Below are 19786 nucleotides of genomic sequence, written 5' to 3'. Positions count from 1 at the left end.
AAAATTACTCAAATTTAGTCAAGTTCCTTTCCTCTGTTGAACACAAAAGAAGATATTTTAAAGAAAGCTGAAAACCTGTAACCATCGGCTGTAAACACAAATAGTATGGAAGAAGTCAATGGTTACAGTTTCCAGCTTGCTATAAAATATTTTGGTTTGTGTTCAACAGAAGAAAGTCTAACACGATTGGAACAAGGGAAGGCTGAGTTGACAATTTGTAATTTTGGGTGCTAAAAAATAACTAACCTCATGTTACAAAATTAAAAACTGGCTTCTGAAGCTAGTGAGCTGAGGAACACTTCTCCCCAGCTCTTAAGTGCGTCGGTCGGTCGGTCGGTCGGTCGGTCGGTCGGTCGGTCGGTCGGTCGGTCGGTCGGTCGGTCGGTCGGTCGGTCGGTCGGTCGGTCGGTCGGTCGGTCGGTCGTATTGGTAAATTATAGTTGTACTGTGTGTTGATATTGTTCACAAGTGTTTGCAGTAGTTGGATTTTGCAGTAACTGGATTATTCTCTAATGCCAAATTAACTTTATTGTGCTTGCATTTCTACCTATTTTGTGTACTTCCAAGTGTGCCTAAATAGTGAGTGCCATGTTTTATTTTGTATATGCTTTTGACTGTTTATGGTTGAGAGGGGAAGCTCAGGGAAGTTTGTGTTGTTGATTTTCATCTTTGATTTTGCATTTAGGTTAGCTAGTCCTCTAAACTTGAGTTAGCTGTTTTCAGTTTGTTTTAGGCTATACTCACTCCGCTTTGACCTAGTTTCTGTTAAATCTCTATATTTGTATTAAATAAATTCTTATGATTATTATTATTTTTATTTTTTTTACTTTGTTTACTCTTCACTCTGGGGCTGAGGGTTGATGTGTGTTGTCCACGGTTTTCTTTTATTTATTGTTTTTATTAGTTCTAATTCAATGTTATTTACTAAATTTTGGTATTCTTTGTTACACCTTTTCAGCAAAAACCCCAAGACTTAATAAGGTCATAACAATATGATCTATCTATCTATCTTGTATTTTTAATAGGACAAAAATAGATATATGTTCTAAACGTATAGTGCAAGCACCAATTGAAAAACTGTGGCCCCACCTTGGCATCTGCCTTTAAAAATTCCTAGATCCGCCACTGAATCTAACATATACAGAGCATGAGTGTAAATGTCAGATCAAATTCACCCCCATACTGAGCTCAAACAAGAGAACAGTAACTGCAGCACCACAACACATTCAATGCAATCGACTTCATGCAAAACATCTGAAGGACAAATACAAACCCAACAGAAATGCAAAGCCCTAGACATTTGAAAATCCAATATTTAGGGACCGAAAAGGCAAAGCATTTGATCAAAGTAACCATACCTGCATTCTCCTGCCGAGTACAAAACTTTCTGTACAGGGTCAGCTGAGACTCCTCTGTCCGCTAAGACGTCTGATCCAACCTAAAACAGGAAATATTGTAAGACTATTACATTTGACTATTTGGTGTTTTCCTCCCAGTGATGAGAAAGCATTCTGTCAGTCCTTCCATGTTAAATCGTTTAACATTTCATAATGTTTGCGCATCAGGCACTGTGCTCATGTATGAGAGATTCAAGATGAATGCCTGGCTCAAGCCTATATTTGCATATGTTCTTATCTGCAAACTCTGAAATTGAACATCTGCTTTTAGTATAGCACCTGAACATGTGTTGTACTCTTCTTCACCATGCAGTCCTCAAGTTAGTTAGAAGGGAAACAGCACTGTTATTCAAAATAGCATCAATTATGAGCTGGGTTACAACAGATCCATTCATTTTAGAAAACGAGGACGTTTCACTTTAGAAATTAACCTGCTACTGATATGAGGCCAAAGATTATTTGAGGAACATATTGTCTCTTAATAAAGAAATGGGTCAAACCGTGATTGAGCTGAAAAAAATCTCATTGCGTGAACTAGTTCTGTAGTGATGAGAGATTTGCATAATGCACGTCATCTCATGTACACTTAATTCCAGATAGGACAGAACTGACTTGCAAATGCTCAGAGTTTCTCTGATGACACAAAGAGCCGCTGAGTCTGAAAGTTCACAAAATGTCACTCCAGTGCCAGTTTAATACTGTTTGCAGACAAAAATAAGAACAAAACTGTTTTTGTTCATTCAATTTCTTGTTGGCTTAGTCCTTTTATTAATTCGGGGTCGCCACAGCGGAATGAACCGCCAACTTATCCAGCACATTTTTTTACGCAGTTGATGCCCTTCCAGTCGCAACCCATCTCTGGGAAACATCCACACACACATTCACACACATGCTCGTACACTACGGACAATTTAGCCTACCCAATTCACCTGTGCTGCATGTCTTTGGGCTGAGGGGGAAACCAGAGCACCCGGAGGAAACCTACGCGAGCGCAGGGAGAACAAGTAAACTCCACACAGAAACGCCAACTGAGCCGAGGCTGCCACTGCTTCGCCTCAGAACAGTTATTCTTAGTATAATTCAGGAGCGTTGCTAGACCCCATTTACTAGAGCACGTGCCACAGTAAAAATCGTATATACTTATATATAAAGTATATACATATATGTGCGCGGCGAAATAGTTGGCGATTCATTCCGTCGTGGCGACCCCCAATATATAAGGAACTAAGCCCTTATATATATATACCCTGATATACACATACTTACACACACACACATATACATATACTCACACACACACACACAAACACACACACACACACACACATACACACATATACATACACATATACATACACACATACATATATATATATATATATATGTATGTGTGGATGTATATGTGTATGTATATGTGTGTGTGTGTGTGTGTGTGTGTGTGTGTGTGTGTGTGTGTGTGTGTGTGTGTATGTGTGTGTGTGTGTGTGTGTATATATATATATATATACATATATATATGTGTGTGTGTGTGTGTGTGTGTGTGTGTGTGTGTGTATATGTATATGTGTATGTATATGTATATATATATATGTATGTATGTTATGTATGTATGTTGTATGTATGTATGTTATGTATGTATGTATGTATGTTGTATGTATGTTATGTATGTATATATGTGTGTGTGTGTGTGTGTGTATGTGTGTGTATATATATATATATATATACATATATATATGTGTGTGTGTGTGTGTGTGTGTGTTTATATGTATTTGTGTATGTATATGTATATATATATATGTATGTATGTTATTTTCCTAGGCACAGCAAGAAAGTCATTGGTTCAAGTCCTGGCTGGGTCAGTTGGCGTTTCTGTGAGGAGTTTGCATGTTCTCCCCATAATCGTGTGGGTTTCCTCCAGTTTCCCCCACAGTCCAAAAACATGCAGTACAGGTGAACTGAATAAGCTAAATTGTCTGTAGTGTGTGATTGCGAGAGTGAATGGGTGTTTTCCAGTGCTGGGTTGCTGTGTAAAACATATATGCTGGAATAGTTTGCTGTTCATTCCACTGTGGCGATCTCTGTTAAATAAAGAGACTTAACTGAAGAAAAATGAATGAATGAATGAATGATTGAATGAGACCAAAGAATACTGTAGATGTCAGTGGCTGCTGCTTTCCAGCAAACAACAAAAAGAAAGAAACCCAAACAGGTTTGGAATAAGTGGAGGATGAGAAAATGATGACCACCACTGTCAACAAATAGTTCAAAGCCTGCAAACGTGAATCCAACAAGTGCAGAATAAATCTTAAAAACTAGATTGGCATTGGCTCAACCCCGAGGCCAGACACTGTTTGCTGGTTTGTTTTGACACTGCCTTAAATGTGCCACAGCACTTTTATGAACAGCAGAAATGTCTTTTATAACCACACAACATTATTTTGACCTGTGATGAATAAGGAGTCTAATGTGCATATTCTGATAAAGACAAAACACTCACTATTTCAAACACAAATCTGGACACAAATACAAGCCCTCATTCATTGAGCGTTTCAGAGACAGCTGAGTCTGACATTGAAGTCTCTCAGATCACACACAGTGGAGCATTCAGTCACTGAGCTACTGCTGTCTTTTCCAGTCGCTCAGAGATCTAAGGCGGTTAGTTAAATCAACAGCTTTGACCTTCTTTTCCTTTTGGTTGAACTTAATAATGTAGTTCACTGCTCTGTTATGGGTTCATGACATCTGGTCAAATGTACACTTCCACAGGGAGAGGCAAAATTTTTGATGTATGCCGTTGGGTTATGTGCAGGGCTGGAGTGGGACTCCTTTTCAGCCCTGGAGTTTCAAGCCTTAGACCAGCCCACCTCAGTTCAAGACTGACTATTACAATACCGTCATTTCCAATTTAGTTTCTAATGACACTATCACGTCTTTTTTAAGGACACAGCTGCTTTAGAACTTCAAATGCTTTTCATAAATATGAGACATTAAAGGGTAGATAAATCTCCAACACTATTCTTTAAAACATCACATTGTCCTTTTCTGCATTATCTGAATATATATTTTGTGCAAAATTCTGGATATTCAGTTGTTTGTAACGGTGGTCACACTAAAAAACAAATAAAAATGTACACCTATATAAGTAACCCAAACAGTATTGTATGTCTTAACACTCATTCATTCATTCATTCATTCATTCATTTTCTTTTCGGCTTAGTCCCATTATTAATCCGGGGTCGCCACAGCGGAATGAACCGCCAAATTATCCAGCACGTTTTTTTATGCAGCGGATGCCTTTCCAGCTGCAACCCATCCCTGAGAAACATTCATGCACAATCATTCACACACACACTCATCCCGACAATTTAGCCTACCCAATTCACCTGTACTGCATGTCTTTGGACTGTGGGGGAAATCGGAGCACCCGGAGGAAACCCATGCGTACGCAGGGAGAACATGCGAACTTCACACAGAAACGGCAATTGAGCCGAGGTTTAACCTAGGGACCTTCTTGCTGTGAGGCAACAGCACTACCTACTGCGCCACTGCGTCGCCCTTGTTCAATTATAATGATTAAAATATATTTTTTGTTAAATAATTTTGTGGCTAAAAGTATCAATTCAGGCACCATTTTGACACCAGTACCTTTTAGAAGTATCGGTTTAGCACCGGTATCGAAATAAACCCAAACAATACCCAACCCTAGTTAGCACAGGGGCAAACAAATGTAAACAAGCAAATCCAGATTCATAGTCAAAATAACAGGCGAGTGTTCAGAAAGCAGGCAGCAGACAGGGATAAACAATAAACCAAGCAAAACAAAGAAAGGGTCAATACCAGCAAGACAAGGCAAAGAAACCACATTGTAATGTCACATAAACGTATAACAAGCCTCAGCCCTGTTGTCAGCATCACTTCACTGTTACAGATTGCTGCGTGTGTAATCAGTACTTGAGCAGGGTCAGCTGTTTGTTTGAAATCAGTCAGAATCAGGAACCAGTTGTGTGTGTGTGGTGCATGACTGGCTCTTGTAGTCCATTCACCAGCAAATTTGTAGTCCTATGTGATCTGGGTGTTAAGCAGGTCGCACACCAGAAGCGCCGCTCGGCGCCGCGACACGGCGCGTACATGACAGATTAAAGTATCGCACACCAGACGCGCACATTCGAATGATATTTAACATGAAACTAATCAGATGGCGCTCTGTGGCGCGGCTGAAAAATGAACTGCGTCCTGAGCCGTCGCCGGGCGCCGCCGACAGCCGCCGACTTGCGGCGCCGGTGTGTGTATCCTGATAGAAACCTATGATTAGAATTCTAAAATACATGGCGCTGCGTGGCGCTGCGCGGCGCGCCGCCGAGCGTCGCTTCTGGTGTGCGACCTGCTTTAACCAGCAATCTGTACAGGCTGGATCGCTGTTGATCGTGACACTATTTGTTTTGAATTGTGTGTATTTACACACAACACGACTATGTTCCCTTTTTTGTGTTTACTTTGACAATTTGCAATTTGTCAAGTGTCATATCTCCCATTTGGATTGCACCATGAGTTTGGTTTGTCTTGAATTCAGTGTTTGGGGGTCATCTGCCATCTCTAGACACTGAATTCAATCCACAGTACACTGTGAAGACAGCGAAGCATGGTGGTACAAGCATCATGATATGGGGATGCTTCTCCTACGACAGTGCTGGGCTTGTTTATCACCACAGGAATTACGCATTAATTTAAATTAAACACCAGAATACTTAAGGAGGTCATGTGTTGCCTTTGGCCGAAGAGGAAATGCCCTTGAAATGAGTGTTTTAACAAGACAATGACCACAAACACAGACATACACAAGCAGCATCTTGGTTCCAGACCAACAAGATAAGTATTGTAGAGCGGCCAGCCCAGTCCCTGGATCTTAACTAAAAAGAAAACCTGTGGGCTGACATAAAAAATGTAGCAAAATCAAGAAATATAGAGGGATTGTGATGTGTAGAACTTTTTCAAAAGTACCAGAAGTTGGTTCTCTATGCAACACAGATGCGAAGCAGGTCTCATAGACCATGGTTATGCAACTTGCTATTAGTTCAGTAATTCACAAAAAAAAGATAAATCTTTAACCATTTTTTTTAGATGATATAATAAAAATTAGCAAGAAATTGGCACTGCCATTATCTTAAACACAGTATTGTTCACTTTCTGTTAAGTAATAATTCCCAAATTGCATACTTATGCACTATTCTACGCCATTTTGTAGTATAAATAGTGTAAGTAGTGCGTTCACACTGAAAATTCTAAATAGTAAGCTCACTTTAATTACCTGGATGATGCACTCATTCAACCGTTAAAAGGAAGTATGGAATGTTGGACACTTCACGCACTCAACGACCACAGTTTTGCTCGCGTAGCGAAGGGGCAGAGCTTTCGGGCGCACATGTTGGATTACTTTATTTATTTTGGATTATAAAAGCTAAATTCTTCTACGAGATTGATTCAAGAGTTCACACTTAGCCCATGACTTCCAAAAAGCTTGTTTGGTGTACTGTACGATGGAAATCAAAGGTTAGCAGACATTTTCAAAATAACTTCTGTGTTCAACAGAAAAAAAGAAACTCAGCACATTTGTGACAGATGAAGGGTAAGTAAATGATGACAGTATTTTCAGTTTTGGGTGAAATATCCCTTTAAGATCTGCGAATCGCTCCCTTCCATAAGCCAACTCTGCTCTGATTGGTCAGCTCTCCAAGCAGTTTTGACTGGTCTTTCTGTATCTATGTACAGTTTGTTCCAAAACACCCATTCGAGGGTGTTTTAATTTCATAGACAGACGGGATTGTCCAAAGAAGTTATTTTAATCATGCTGAAGTAGTTGGGTAAAGCAGGCAAAATAGTAAAAAAAATAAAATAAAAACTTTTAAAACTTTTTTTTAACTGCTTTTTACAAAGCAATTCAGAGCTGATTCTCTTATTGAGAGACAATATCTTTATAAATCATGCACTTTTTAGATTAGCATTAAAGGTCACCTGCATTTATTACTAATGAGATATTTTTATAAAACAGATGACCTGCTCTTTAAACCATGATCACTACTAGCCAAACTCCAGTCATGACACTTTGATGTAGTTGAGTTTCCAGAGACTCTGTGCTGTCCAATCACTGCGAATTTCTATCTGAACTCTACAAAGGTGATTATCTGTGCTATCTGTCCCTCACTGTCTCTTCAGCCAACTGAGCTTGCTGCACAAATCAGCCATCAGCTCATGCAATACAACTTCACTTCCAACCCTGCTGACATCAAAAGGCCAAATACGTAAACCATCACGGATCACTACTAATTACACCCTTGATATGTCCAACTTCCAAGGCCACATGAAGCACCAGCAAGATAGTATCACAGATTCATATAAACATGGATAAATTACAGGATTCCAGTGCAGCATGACACAGGAAATGCCTTCTTCTTTCAATTTATGCTACAGCAAACTTTTTTGGGGTGTGTGTGTGGGCGGGGGGCAGGGGCAGGATGGTAAACAAGTTGTCTTTAAAAAAATCTGATCAAGTGTGATAAACAGGTTAGGTTTTTTGAACAACACCTTAACCAGTTAAACTCTGCAGACGTCATCGACTTTCACTTTAAAATTTAAAGGGCTAGCATTGCACCAGACCCCCTTTAGTGGTTTCGTTTGAAGGTGTAGAATCTATATTTTATGCACATATGCATCACTTTGGTTTTTATTCTACTGTACAAAAGTTATTTACACTTAAATACACAGTATTTTGGATACCCGAGCTGCGTATTGAACATTGGTTTATTTTCATATTTTTTATATGACGCATGTACAAGTTATAGCTCAAATGAAAGCTCTTGCCGGTGCTCATACGGTCCTAGCATTGTTTTTACTGAATTATATTCACATATCAAACAGTTGCCGAATGAATCACGGTGTTTCCATGGCGCAGAAGTGAAAACAATACATTTATGATCAATAAGCAGCCCCAGATAGCACAGACAGCTGTCATCTCTTACCTTATGCTGTGTGCTTCAGGGCCATTCTCCTCTGTTTTTGAGGTGATGTGCATGAGTAATTACATTTACATTTACATTTAGTCATTTAGCAGACGCTTTTATCCAAAGCGACTTACAAATGAGGACAAGGAAGCAATTTACACAACTAAGAGCAACAATGAATAAGTGCTATAGGCAAGTTTCAGGTCTGTAAAGTCTAAGAAGGGAAGTATTAGTAGTATTAGTTTTTTTTTTTTGGGGGGGGGTACAGTTAGTGTGATATTCAGAGAGGCAATTGCAGATTAGAAAGTGTTGTGGAGACTAAATAGTTGAGTTTTTAGTCGTTTCTTGAAAGTAGCGAGTGACTCTGCTGTTCTGATGCAGTTAGGGAGTTCATTCCACCAACTGGGCAGATTGAGCGTAAGCGTTCGCGAAAGTGATTTCTTCCCCCTTTGGGATGGAACCACGAGGCGACGTTCATTCACAGAACGCAAGTTTCTGGAGGGCACATAGATCTGCGGAAGTGAGCGCAGATAAGAAGGAGCAAGGCCAGAAGTCACTTTGTAGGCAAACATCAGAGCTTTGAATTTAATGCGAGCAGCAACTGGCAGCCAGTGCAAAAGGACTAGCAGCGGAGTGACATGTGCTCGTTTAGGTTCATTGAAGACCACTCGTGCTGCTGCGTTCTGAAGCAGCTGAAGAGGTTTGATAGAGTTAGCTGGAAGCCCGGCTAGTAGAGAGTTGCAGTAATCCAGTTTGGAGAGAACAAGAGCTTGAACAAGGAGTTAAGCTGCATGTTCAGATAAGAAGGGTCGGCTCTTTCTGATGTTATATAGTGCGAATCTGCACGATCGAGCAGTTCTAGAAATGTGGTCAGAGAAGTTTAGTTGGTCATCAATCGTTACTCCAAGGCTTTTCACCATTTTGGATGCAGTAATGGTTGCCCCATCCATCTGGATTGAAAAGTTATGGAGTAATCCTTTTATATGTCTGACGTGGTCTAAACACAGTAAATTTCGTTTGATCAAACAAAAGAATAGTGAAATATGAAAACAGTGATCGATCCCTGTGGCTTGTATAGCACCTCTCATCTGTAGGAATACAATAACTTTTGCATAGATTATGGTAGAAACTTTTTTTTTTCTTATGATTACAGACATGTGCAGGAACAACTAAAATTAATTACAGCAAGCTAGACCACACAAAGGTACACCTTCAAATTTGAGCTTATAAAAAAATATACAAATAGCGCCTCTTTTTTTTTTTAGGTGTTTATTATAACACAGACAACATATACAGTTATTTTAAACACTTTTGTTGCATTTACACCTCTGCATGTGGATTTGGGAAGCTTTTAAATGTGGGTAGGCAAAATCCAGGCGGAAATCCCAAAATAACAGCAGAGTTTAACTGGTTAAATGTGTTTTTAAACTATGACCAGACCAGACTTGGGTAACATACTCAACGGGATCTACACATTGAATCATAAGATTCAGAATAAATCACCAAACCATAACTTTGATTTAATTTGTTAATACAGGTGAGTGTTAAAGGGGTGGTCCACTACGATATCATATTTTAAACTTTAGCTCATTGGTAATTTAGCTGTGTGAACCTAAACAACATCTCTGAATGTAATATGCTCAAAGTTCAAAGGGAGACACTGGCTTTTACAGCGTTAGCTCAGCAAAGGCTACAGCGAACAAAGTTTGGGGACTACAAAATATACATATATACATACGTTCAATGACCACACACTTGCACCCTGCGCAGCGAAGGGGTGTGGCCAGGGATGCTGTAAAGTTATAGCAGAGAAAGCTAAAATGGCGTCCAAATGCTGCTCTTTCCACAGAAGTCCTTCTGTTTCTGTATTTGGGCTTCCAAAGGACACGACACGAAGAGAGAAATGCTTACAATTGAATTTTGATTATAATCCAGAGAATTATTAAAAAATTATAGCTCTTCCATTTGACAAAGGAAAACTTCCAGAATGTCCTCCAGTTCAGCGTTGGATTCATCTAAAAACTCCTCAAAGAAGGAGCAGTTCAACCATAATAGAAACAGCTGTGGATTGTGAGCCGCAACCTGTAAGGATTTTCATTTGTTAAAATTGGTCTATTACAAGCAGTTTCTAGCATTAATTGTGTGTTGTAGTGTGGACATAAACGAGAACGTAAACAAGGATGTACACAATGGCAAATGCTGTTTGGCACCGTTAACAATTTAGCTATAAATGCATATTACTCCATCAAACCACTGTAAACATCCACAATCTTCACCAGCGCTGCAGTTTCTCTCTATATGGCCGCTTTCCCTGCATTCTAAATCTCAAATAACAAACTCGAAAAAAATATGCAAACGTTTACATATTACTACTGGAGCTGATCCGTGTATCACAGCACATTATGTTAGCTGACCAATCATAGCCTCTTGAGAGTAAGACTTTCAGAGGAACTAGGAAATATGCCAGACATTTTCATGTTAGTGGAGTAGCTTTATACAGTTTAAGTAAAATATATGAAATTTTTTTTTGATTTTTACAAATAAAGCATGAGCACTCATTGCTTTGCATCTTATAAACACAACCAAGCCTTAAAAATACACTCTGGACCACCCTTTTAAAGTACATATTAGGAATAGGCCGGTATAAGATTCTGAAAGTATGATAGCCTATCACGGTTTAATGGTATGACGGCATTGTGATTACTTCTCTAAAATATGCACTTTTTAAATGTCTTAGTAAAAAACAACAACTTTTTTCCCCATTAAACACAAATATATTTTAGTTTTGGAATAATTTATGATATTTTAGAACAGTAAACATGTCAGGCTAAATAATTAAAATAAACCATTGGCCTCTGCTCTCTTCATTAGTTTAAAAAAACTTCTATTTCATACACATAGATAAAAACAATAATAAAAAAAAAAACTTTACATACAGAATACCTTAGGTACGGTATGACAGACTTTTTTTCCGGTTTTAATACCTTGACTTTTCCAAAGTGTGGTAAACCTTGAAACAGGTTATTATCCCATGCCTAGTCCACAAAAATCAAGTGATTTATGACTGAATGACAAATAAATATAGCTGCCAGAAACTTAAAATACCGTACTGATCTACCATACAAAAGAAAACAACAAGATCATATTAGGCCTGATTTATAAATACTGCTGGTTACTAGGACCTATTTAAGTTTATGTTGTTTTGAACAAAATGTGTTTTGAGTAAAATTCACACTTATAAATAGTCTCAATTGGTTACATATGTTGCACTTAAAGTGAAAAGAAAAAAACTTCTGCATTTCGCGATGCATGTGTGGATGATGTCGGAAAATATGGCAAAAAGTCCTACATGACGGTGATAGTTTGATTGCGGTGTTTACTTCAATAATGCCACTAATATATGCATACTCCACCTCTTAATTCCCTTTCTGTTTAGTTCAGTTTTGACTTTAGTCGGATTAAGGTAATCAAAAAAAATTGCTGCTTTGAGTTTTTTTCAGGTTTAAAAGTTTTAAGTTTAAGTTTACTTAAATAGACAGTTAGTAAAAACATTCTTATTTAAAAAAAAAGTCTTATTGAACATAATTTATTTTTATCACCAATTATCATAGTAGAACAGTTTCTCAAGCAGTTTGTGAAGCATTTTGGAAACAGGAGATGAGCCCCTGGTCTAATGCGACACCTGGCTTGAGAATTGACTGGGCGGCCCCTCTCTCAAAGACTTACTTTTAGTCATTAATTTGGGTAACACACATATTCTCAACGCCTTCGGCAGAATTCAACTGAGCCATTTTAATCTAGTTTAATCTAGATAAATTCCAAGATTACAGTAAGATTAATCTAGATTTTTTTTAATTATGCCCACCTCTCTCTCTCTCTCTCTCTCTCTCTCTCTCTCTCTCTCTCTCTCTCTCTCTCTCTATATATATATATATATATATATATATATATATATACAGTTGAAGTCAGAATTATTAGCCCCGTTCTAATTTTTTTTTTCTTTTTAAATATTTCCCAAATAATGTTTAACAGATTCAGGAAATGTTCACAGTATGTCTGATAATATTTTTTCTTCTGGAGAAAGTCTGATTTGTTTTATTTAGGCTAGAATAAAAGCAGTTTTTAATTTTTTAAACACCATTTTAAGGTCAATATTATTAGCCCCTTTAAGCTATTTTTTTTCCCGATAGTCTACAAAACAAACCATCGTTATACAATAACTTGCCTAATTACCCTAACCTGCCTAGTTAACCTAATTAACCTAGTTAAGCCTTTGAATGCCACTTTAAGCTGTATAGAAGTGTCTTAAAAAATATGAAGTGAAATATTATTTACAGTCATCATGAAAATGATAAAATAAATCAGTTATTAGAAATGAGTTATTAAAACTATTATGTTTAGAAATCTGTTGGAAAAATCTTCTCTCCGTTAAACAGAAATTGGGGGAAAAATAAACAAGCGGTCTAATAATTCAGGGGGGCTAATAATTCTGACTTCAACTGTATATATATATATATATATATATATATATATATGCATACATATCACCCACCCAGCCCTACTTATAAGTCAAGTCAATCAATGTTCAAACATAATATGTTTTGTTAAAATTGCTGAATGACTTACATTTTATTCAACTATCAATTCAACCAACATTGAACAATAATGTATACAGTATAATGTCTAATAAATATAAAAATAATTTCATTTGTGGTTAGGAACTTCTGAATTCATTTAATCAAGATACTTTGGCCTAACAAATACTAGACTTTCTCAGTGTAAGGTTACAATAGTTACCCAAGAGATAATAATAGTAAAAATATTACTTAGAACTTATATTAATTAGAATTGATCAATTGTTATAAATACTGTAGAATACTCAGTGTTTTACTACAGTAAACTATTGTGTATTATAGAAAATATGAACCCTATAGTTCTACAAAAAAAAAAAAAAAAACAGAACCGGGTAAAATGTTTATATTACTATAGTTGTTGTGTCTCCCTGTGTTATAGAATTACAACAACAGAGTAATTTAACAATGACAAGGAGGAAGTGCTGAACAACATAAATGTATTTAATACTTTGATTAAAAGGCTTTTTTTTGGTAACGACAGCTTCAAGATGCCTCTTTTATAGAGAATGAAGTCGCATACATTGCTCAGGTGTGATTTTTTACCCATACTTCAACAGAGTCAAAAAACTTGATGGATCTGTCGGACTCAACTCAGATCTTTAGTTCTTATTTTTGATTTAATTTAAGTCAGGAGATTATCTGGTCAATACTAGCAGCTTTGTTTTCTTTTTTGAAACAGGTAATAGTTTCCTTGGCTCTGTTGCATTGTCTAGCTGAAATGTATACTTTGGTTTCATCTTCTTCATCCTGATAATGTAGGATTCGGGACTCGAGACTAATCCAGACAATCTTAATGTACACTTATGTGGGGCAGGACTGCTTACTAACTACTGGCTTTTTACACCTTCCATTCCTGTGTTCAATACATTTTCCCTGTGTGATTTAATTGTATTACACATGACTTAATTTCTAAACTAATAAGTTAGTAATTATTATTATATCTCATTAGTATTCTACTGTGGTCGTAACTGACATCTAATGAAGATTTCAAGTCAACAACACCTTTTTTTTTCTAAGAAAACTGTGAAGTGTTCAATAGGCCTATTCATTTTACCCACTGTGTATTTGTGCTGTTTCCATTACGTGATTTGCATAAATGTTAATGAATGTTGGTGAGTTTTAGCTTGACTTTCGATGTAAATGTACTAAACTTAATGAAATAGCACAGCCTACGTCGACATCCTGTCCAATGTTTTCAATTCTGTTATTCTACCTACAGATCTGTTGTGCAGGGGTAAGTCTGATCCAGTTTTAATGGCATTTGACAGTTTCATTAACATAATATGATGATGATTGCGTTTATCTTACCGAATATAAGGAGAGGAAATCCAGGCCTATGTCATATTCATATTAGCAGGTAATGACTACCAAAGTACAGCATTGTTTACAGTCTATTAGATAGTGTTGATGCTGTTTTGAAGTCATACTTACATGCTAATTCCGATTGAATATTCAAATAAGCGTGGTAAACAATATAGAGATGAACGAATGTGTAAATATAAAACCAGCTTTACCTCTGTTGTCGACGCGCTTCCTTTGTGATTGCCTGTGCCGTCGATAGAGTTGACAAATATTTTACAAAAGACAAATCTATCCTCCAAAATGTACCAAATAAGTTCAATTGGACAAAGAATCGCTATCGACACCTCACCATCCCTACATCAGTCAAAACTACTTAACCTGTATTAAGTATATAAAAAATATATTTTATATGGTTTTTATATTTAAATATTTTCATATATTATATCTTTATATTTAAATAATTAATTTCATAAATAAATAATAATTTAAATAAATAAATAAATAATTTAATAATTCCATTGACTTAAGTTCAGCTTCTAAATAAATAATGATTATATCCTCCTAAAACCCAAAGAATGTTCATTCATTCATTAATTTTTTTGTCGACTTAGTCCCTTTAATAATCCAGGCTCACCACAGCGGAATGAACCGCCAACTTATCCAGCAAGTTTTTCGCAGCGGATGCCTTTCCAGCCGCAACCAATCTCTAGGAAACATTCACACACACTCATTCACACACACACTCATACACTACGGACAATTTAGTCTAACTAATTCACCTGTACCGCATGTCTTTGGACTGTGGGGGAAACCTACGCGAACGCAGGGAGAACATGCAAATTCCACACAGAAACGCCAAGCACTACCTACTGTGCCACTGCATCGCCCCAAAGATTTTTATTTATTTTTTTTATGTGTGATTTCCTACCTCCTTTGGGTTAAAAAAAAGAATTACAATTTAGAGTTTTTACATTTTTTACATTTTGTTTTTATTTTTTATTTTATTTTACAGCATGTTCACTGTAGTGGACCACAGGACCATTTTAGTTCAGACAACAGAAAATTGGATGCTACATGATTCACTGAAACTAAGCAGTTCATAAGAGTTAACTGTTCAAACTATATACTGTTTATTTTCATTAATTACGTATATGTTTGTGTCCTTATAATGATTCAGTCCATCTGCCATGGAAACTGATTTATTACACACAAACACAAAAAAAAAATTCACAATGACAATCTTATTGCACTACACACTGTTAAAATACTATATTACATTATTATTTTTCAGTGGATACAGCATATTGAAACTACATGATTAATATATAAAATGCATGCATAGGCCTCTCTTAAAGAAAATCATCAAGAAATTTCAGCCATGTGCGATTTCGGTGGTGGTTTATGACAAGTGCGCCACCTAGTGTGGGTTGTTCGTCACCACTGATATTGCTCAAATCAAGATTTTTTAAATATGCAAATCAGTGCTATTATGAACCTATTTTATCACGCTGTTTATGTACATTAAATTCAACATAAAACAAAATAATGTATGCATGCCTATCTGAAAGGTAACATTAAGAAATTTCAACCCATGTGCGATTTCAGTGGTTGTTTGTGGACAAGTGCTTCATCTAGTGCGGGTCGTTCGTCACAACTAATCCAAGATTTTTTTTTATTTAATTATGCAATATTGTATTATGAACAGTGCATAATGTATAACGCTCTGTTTATGTACTTTTAATTTAACTTTGAAAAAATTGCTTAAAATAACTGAATCTTTAAAATTGTTTCCTATCCGTGTCAGAGGTCATTGAACAACACATTCCACGCTTGAACCTCTGCACTTTCGCCTTTCACCTGCACTGTGAGGTTTAAAAGAATCTGCTGGACGGATGTAAGCTAAAGCTAGCTACGCTATGTGTAACTAAACATGTATCCAAAATATATTGCTATAGTAAATAAGTTAGAATTGTGTGGCTGACGGCATTAAAGAGGAACTGCGCGCATGTCTAATAAAGCAAACAAATATAAGAGCGGCACATAAAGCACCTTTCATGCAGCTGAATAAGTCTTTCACACGTAGCCGGAGGAAGAACCAAGTGTAGGAGGGAACTGAGTTTGAGTTTTAAGGGTGTGTTCAACATTACCACTGACTTCTCTCGAGAATTACCTTTCTGTACAGGTTTCTCCTAATGTCAGGCGTAGTTCTCAAAGAAATGAAAGGTTATAGTCGGCGTTTTTTTGGGATTCTTTTTAGGTAAGCCACTGAAGTGTTTCTCAAATCCCCATGCGAGTAATGAGTGTGTCAAGACTTGATTAAAGCGGTAAGTTCACCTCTCTCTCTCTCTCTCTCTCTCTCTCTCTCTCTCTCTCTCTCTCTCTCTCTCTCTCTCTCTGGATTTGATCTGGCATTGATTGATTGACTGTTTTGTGTAGCTTCCTGTTGCTTGTTTACATTCTTATATTGTATGTAAAACTTCTGGGTTTGTTCAAATATGATAAATTTGTCTCGAGATTACCAGACATCCGTGTAACAGTTAGACTACACTGTATTCCTATGTTTTTACATTGTGACTTAAGTGTAATTGTGACTTTTGTTTCCAGCATTTCTGAGCTTAAATATCCAAATTTCCCCACAAAAAGGAGTCAGAATTCTGTTTATGCCTTCAGTTATTTTTTATCTGACTTTTTACTTGTTCAGTTTTTTACATCTCACAATACAGATTTTTTATTAATATGTATCACTTCTGTGTTGATGACTTCTGTGTCATTTGGTTCCAACAATGGAAATTAAAATTAAGCAGATGTTAAAGCTAATCAATGATTTTTAAATGTAGTAAATGAGATTCGTCTCATTGCTGATGATTTTTTTTTTGTTTTGTTTTCTTATCAAAACCAGAAATATCTCTAAATAATCTTATTAATGTTATTAAAGATTTTAGTGCCTATCAGGTCATAGGATTAATTTTAGTAAAACTAAAGTGATGCCTTTAGGTAGTCTACAAACTAGGGTTGTCGCGATACCATTAATTATGGTGGCTTGAAAAGCCAACATACTGTTATCTCACTTAAACTTATTAGGCTGGCTTGAGAAACAAGCCAGACTACTGAAATCCTATTTAAACTTATTATTTTTTTTATATATTATTCTTCTTCTTCTGAGACTAAAATTCAAAATCTATCTCCTCCTAGAGCTTTCGAGCTATGACCACCAAACTCACACCAGACCTCCAAACTATTCTGACTCGGTATGCCATATCTTTTCCGACTGATCCGACTTTCGGTTTTCCGAAAAACGTCCCGGGACCGTCGGAAAAATCCCATAGACTTAACATTGGACCAAACTTTGTGACCTCATAACTCTGCGTCAGACTGTCACACAGACTTCTAACTGAGCTCATTTAACTCAGACTCTCCAACTGCCAATGACTAATCACCTTTAAACCTTCTAGCCACGCCCTAGCAACCACTTTTGGACCCTAGAAACTGTCCCATAGACTTCCATTTAAAAGACTGTCATTGACTTTACATGGGACCAAACTTTGTGAGCTCATAACTCTACATCAGACTATCCTACAGACTAATGGCTGAGCTCATTTAACTCCGAATACCAAACTGCCAATAACTGATGAGCTTTTAACTTTCTAGCCACACCCCAAACTACCACATACTGCACCCTAGCAACTGTCCCATAGACTTCCATTACAAAGACTCTCATTGACTTTACATGGGATCAAACTTTGTGAGCTAATAACTCTGAAACAGACTATCCTACAGATTAATGGCTGAGCTCATTTAACTCTGACTACCAATCTGCCAATAACTGATGAGCTTTTAACTTTGTAGCCACACCCCTAACTACCACATACTGCACCCTAGCAACTGTCCCGTAGACTTCCATTACAAAAGACTCTCATTGACTTAACATGGGATCAAACTTTGTGAGCTCATAACTCTGCATCAGACTGTCCTACAGACTTATGGCTGAGCTCATTTAACTCCGACTACCAATCTGCCAATAACTGATGAGCTTTTAACTTTCTAGCCACACCCCTAACTACCACATACTGCACCCTAGCAACTGTCCCGTAGACTTCTATTACAAAAGACTCTCATTGACTTTACATGGGATCAAACTTTGTGAGCTCATAACTCTGCATCAGACTGTCATAGAGACTAATGGCTGAGCTCATTTAACTCAGTCTAGCCAGCAGCCAATCACTGATGGCCTTTTAACTTTCTAGCCACACCCCTAACTACCACATGCTGCACCCTAGCAACTGTCCTATAGAATGTAATTAGCTGTGCTATCAAATGCTTATAATTCTAACATGCTAATGACATGCCAATCATGCTAGCAACATGCTACTCATATGCTAATCATGCTAATGACATGCTAACTCATACTGGAAACATGCTAATGACATGCTAATTTGTACTAGAATCATGCTAGTAACATGCTAATTCATACTAAACTGATGTTAATAACTGGCCTACATGCATATCTTTGCTTAGCAGTGTCCTATTGACTTGGGGGATGGCTCATCTGACTCAGACAACCAATGAGCATCTCAATATGATAATGAAGCTCACAAGCCACGCCCCCAAATTGATTCCATAGACTTCCATTAAAATAGGCCAAGATGCATATCTTTGCATAGCAGTGTCATAGAGACATGGGGGTTGGTTCATTTGACTAAGACAGCCAACCACATTCAAGTGCACTCTGTAACCTCGCCCATAGCAACAAAACAGAGTACCCTAGCAACCATTCATCAACAGCTATATCTCAGCATCAGAACATCGTAGAGACTTGGAGATTGGCTCGTTTGACTCATGCTAGCAAACGGAACTTCCTAAATGTTACACATGCTAGCAGTGATTAGCTACATGCTAATATTGACTAGCCAAGTACTGTAACTTGCTAGAAATGCTTACTAAGTATAAATGTTTTATCAAGCATGTATGTGAGGCTTGCCTAGTAACCAACCAGGGTACCCTAGCAACTGCCTAGCAACCACCCAAATTACCCTAGCAACCGCCTAGCAACCACCTAGCAACGGCCTAGTAATGCCTTAGTAAGGGCCTAGCGACCACTCAGGACACCCTAGCAACCACTTAGCAACACCTTAACAACTACCTAGCAACCACTTGGGACACCTTAGCAACACCTTAGCAACCACCTAGCAACCACTCAGAACACCCTAGCAACTGCCTAGCAACGCCTTAGCAACCACTCAGGACACCCTAGCAACCACTTAGCAACACCTTAGCAACCACCTAGCAACCACTCAGGACACCCTAGCAACCACCTAGCAACGCCTTAGCAACCACTCAGAATATCCTAGCAACCATCTAGCAACCACTTAGGACACCTTAGCAACCACCTAGCAACACCTTAGCAACCACCTAGCAACCACTCAGAACACCCTAGCAACCGCCTAGCAACACCTTAGCA

The 19786-nt window shown here is 37.5% G+C and overlaps 2 protein-coding genes and 1 long non-coding RNA gene across 8 annotated transcripts in view; 2 read left to right on the top strand and 1 right to left on the bottom strand.

Annotated features, from left to right (window-relative positions):
- Positions 1–19786, bottom strand: part of tln1 (talin 1) — a 1269505-nt gene that overhangs the window by 362802 nt on the left and 886917 nt on the right. The window lies entirely within an intron of this gene.
- LOC147841955 (uncharacterized) lies at positions 4280–11291 on the top strand. Its single transcript, XR_015500824.1, has 3 exons — positions 4280–5480; positions 5792–8465; positions 9364–11291. It is a non-coding gene; the product is annotated as an uncharacterized LOC147841955 (long non-coding RNA).
- The window catches only part of sh2d4a (SH2 domain containing 4A), a 209872-nt gene continuing 206205 nt past the window's right edge, over positions 16120–19786 (top strand). For 2 of the 6 annotated variants that reach the window (XR_015500768.1, XM_087270146.1), the window contains exons 1-2: positions 16120–16222; positions 16586–16652. The gene's annotated coding sequence lies outside the window, so the exon portion shown is untranslated. Of the gene's footprint in view, positions 16460–16479; positions 16653–19786 lie in introns of those variants that run through there. The other 4 variants (XR_015500767.1, XM_087270145.1, XR_015500765.1 and 1 more) reach the window with 2 other exon arrangements.

This window comes from Danio rerio, chromosome 10 (assembly GCF_052040795.2).
Source record: "Danio rerio strain M-AB ecotype USA chromosome 10, GRCz13ab, whole genome shotgun sequence".
NCBI lineage: Eukaryota > Metazoa > Chordata > Actinopteri > Cypriniformes > Danionidae > Danio > Danio rerio.
This window is presented reverse-complemented; position numbering and strand designations above follow the sequence as displayed.